The sequence below is a fragment of the Sciurus vulgaris genome (genome assembly GCF_902686455.1).
Source record: "Sciurus vulgaris genome assembly, chromosome: 2".
Classification (NCBI taxonomy): domain Eukaryota; kingdom Metazoa; phylum Chordata; class Mammalia; order Rodentia; family Sciuridae; genus Sciurus; species Sciurus vulgaris.
Genome location: NC_136462.1, coordinates 128,456,505 through 128,460,282, shown reverse-complemented (window position 1 = coordinate 128,460,282; position 3,778 = coordinate 128,456,505). Strand labels below are relative to the sequence as shown.

The 3,778-nt window shown below is 39.4% G+C and overlaps 1 pseudogene across 1 annotated transcript; it reads left to right on the top strand.

Moving 5' to 3' along the window:
• Positions 1-2,223: 2,223 nt before the first annotated feature.
• LOC306653709 (germ cell-specific gene 1 protein-like) lies at positions 2,224-3,253 on the top strand (annotated as a pseudogene). Its single transcript has one exon. The product of its transcript is annotated as a germ cell-specific gene 1 protein-like (transcript).
• The last annotated feature ends 525 nt before the right edge of the window (positions 3,254-3,778 follow it).

Below are 3,778 nucleotides of genomic sequence, written 5' to 3'. Positions count from 1 at the left end.
AAAGAGGTTGTGGACGTGTGATGGAGTTAGAAAATAACACATCTCGTGAGTGCCCACTTGTTTTCAACAGTCAGAAAAGAAATGTCTTCTGGAAGCGACTCTGAAATGGAATTGTTAGATCACCTCTAGGAGCGACGCTTGTCCCCGTTTGTTCAGTGGGTTAGGGGATATGGAGAAGACTTCCACCACGAGAAGAAGGTGATCCTGTGCCAGACTGGTTACATGTGAAAGACATTTTTGTGTTGTAACCATTGTTTTGTTTGTGCATTTTCTTCATTACTGTCTATGAAGTTGACAGTGCTAACAACTTTTTTAATATCGAGTCTAGATGTTCTAAAGCCCTTGATGGATGTTAAAAGTAGAAATAGTAAAGTATAACACATTTTGTAGATTTCTTTCTGTTAGAATTCTTATGAAACGTTTTGGGGAGCAATAGTCAAAGCTCCCTGTTGAGTCATATCCATGTTGTGCTGGTTCTCTGGAGCACCCATGCCAGAGTGCTTATGAGGCAAGAGTAACCATTGCTCCTTACCTCTGTGTTTAATTTTACTTTTCTGTGTACATAGTGCATATAAAGGACAAACAAGTCCTAAACTGTATCGTCTTTCCAGATGTTCAAGAGGTTGTCAGTGTATGACAAAAGTAGAATTAGCAAACAAATTTTGTACGTTTTGTGTTAAAATTCCTGGTAAAGATGGTCTTCTGAAAATTTGAGCATTATAGCCCACTGGGTTGGTGAAGGGCCAGTCTTGAATAAACTTCTCACGTGTAATAATAGTTCTAATTTGAAAAGTCTTCAATATACTATATATAAGCTATTTGTATATTGAAGACATTTTCAAATTAGAACTATTATTACATGTGTGTGGTTTATTCAAGAATGTCAGGACATAGTGGACATGACTTGAAACATCTAGTCTGTCTAGATGTTAAAAGTTCCTAATATATGTTAAATACAAATGTTAAGAAAATATCACTTTGTAATTTTTTTTTGCTAAAATTCATATAAAATATTGTCTTTGGGGAATGGAACTGTTAAACCACCTCTGTGAGCAGTATAGTACTGTCTATACTTGTTCGGTGATGTGGAGGAAGTGGCGAATGCAAAGGTAATATGTTAGTGTCTTTATACTTGGACATTTTCAGACTTGAGTTTTCTGTATGTTTTGTGCATTTTGTTTTGCTATGTATATAGCATGTATAATGGACAAATGGGTCCCAATTTGCAACATTTAGTCTCTAGATGTTAAAGAGGTTGCCAGTGTATTGCCAAGTAGTTAATAAAATTAGCACATTTTGTACATTTTGTGTTGAAATTCATAGGAATGCTTGTCTTCTGTAAATGACTTCGGGATGTGAATTTGTTCAACCATCTCTAGGCATTATATATGCCTGTACTTGTCCACTGGACTGAAAATAGAAGGAAGTGAGGAGGGAAATGTTAAAGAACAAAATGGCCATATTAGAAGATACCTCAGATTATAACCATTGCTCTGTGTGCATTTTTTTTTTAACCAGTGCTGTGTGAATAGTGGATAAGATTTTATGTTGAATATCCTTTCCTTTTATATATTTAGAAGCACTTGATATATTTAAAAGTAGAAGTAGTAGAATAAACGTTTTATAAACAGCTTTTAAAAACTGATGGGAAATACTGTGTTTGGAACTGTTAACCACCTCTGAGTAGTTTACTGTCTGTATTGATTCACTAGGTTGTGGGAGATAGGAGGGAAGAAGTTGCAAATGGTGTTTTGTTAGACTGTGCTATAGTATTTCAACTTGCCTTGTAATGTGCATTTCATTTAACTTCTCTGTACTGTATATATTGTGTATCCTGGACAAAAGAGTCCTAATTTTATAATATCTAGTCTCTAAATATTAGAGAGGCTGCCAATGTTAAAAAAAGAATAAACTGTTATTTATAATATTTACTGGTGCCTGTCCCTCCAGAAGTTGTCATCACCATGAATTGTATTATCCTTTCAATTGTGATAATTTCTTTACCTTCTGAAATGTTCAATAAACCTTCTCATATATGAGAAAATTAAGTTTCCCACCCTCAGGACATCCTTTCCATGCTCTCCAACCCACCATACACCACCTCACCCTCTGCTCACAAAGAGGGAATCTGATTCATCCTCTCACTCCACACTCATTCCACCCAACTGACTGTGACCCATCAGAAGAGAACCAAACTTCTCTGCCTCTGAACTACAACAGTGAATGAGCAGTCCCTCTCAGCTGGTTCAAAATGTTTGTCTCACCCAGGAGAATGGAACTCCTGAAGGACTTCTCTGGCCAATGGACATTCATGTCTGCTGCCCTCAGCCTGCTATCACTCAGCCTCTCCATAACATCCCTGCTCAGAAGCTTCTGGTTTGTGGACACACAGAAGGTGCCTAAGCCGCTGTGCAGAAAAAGTCTGGCAGCCAAGTGCTTTGACATGCCAATGTCCCTGGAGGGGTGGGGTGTCTCCAATGCATCAGCCCAGGAGGTGGTTCAATGCAGCTGGGAGATGGGGAATGTCTAGTTCTCCTTCTTTACCTTCCAGGGTGGCATGGGGCTATCCAATGAGGAAATCATGGAAGAACTAGGGGAGGGGTGTGCAGGTTTCCTTGTACTCATGCCACTAGCTGAAAGCAGTGAGAAGGAATTCCTGGAATTTGCCAAGTTGCAAGGCCCATGTCATTCCTCTCTGATTTGGAGGGGAGTGGTTGATGGAGAAGGTTTTCCTCCTAGACCTTCCCTTGGAGCTTGTGGCAAAGATCCTCTGGTTATCACTGGGAACCCAAATCACCTACACTGGATTTGAGTTCATCAGCTTTCTTCTGCTACTGATGAACTTGCTTCTTATGGGGAACGTTGGCTGCAGGCTCAAGCTGAGTGCCTTTGTGGCAATTGCCTCCGTTTTCTTTGCACGGCTTGGGTTTCCTTCACCTGCTGCATAGTATCTGCTGTCACCACTTTCAACACATACACCAGAATGGTCTTGAAGTTCAAATGCAGACATAGTAAGAGCTTCAAAGAAAACCTGAGTTGCCTACTCCATCACCATACCACCGGTGCGTCCCTAAGCAGCAGTCAGGTACAGCCCGCCCCGGAGGTGCTCCCACCAGCCACCATCAATACCATAATCAGCCAGTCAGTGCTGACTTCCACTCAGCACTACAAGACCAGAGATTTCAACAAGGGGCCCACCAGGAGCTGGAAGAAGTGTTTGGGTCATTCACAGAACAGCAGTGCTAGTAGTTAAGTGGGTTTGGAGAACAGACTGAGCCCTAACCTTACACGTGTTTGTTCATCATCAACATCTGCTTAAGCCAAAACAAGAAAAAAATGAAATCAGTTTATAGCTATACCTTATATATAATTTTTAAAATGAAAGCTAAGGTAAAGCATAATAGAAAAAAAGTAAGAGAAACAGATTGATTTGCTCAAATTGGCAAGCAGTTTAAGTAATGATAAATGATAGCAGAAATCTTGACCTCCAGCCATAACCTGCATTCTGTGTTCCCAGCTGTAGGCACTGTTGTACTGTATACAGTTCATTTAGCCAATATGAGAGTAGAATGTTTTATATTCATTTATTTCAAAGGAGATTAAAGTCCACAATATTTATTTCTTGTCCTACTTTTTCTTTGTGGTTTAAATGAAACTTTTAAAGACCTCGATAGTACTTAAATTATATATGATACAAGGGTCACCTGTCTACGGAGATATATGTGATGTCACACAACACTTCTCATTCCCTAACTTTTTATGTTTCCAGGCTCTTCAG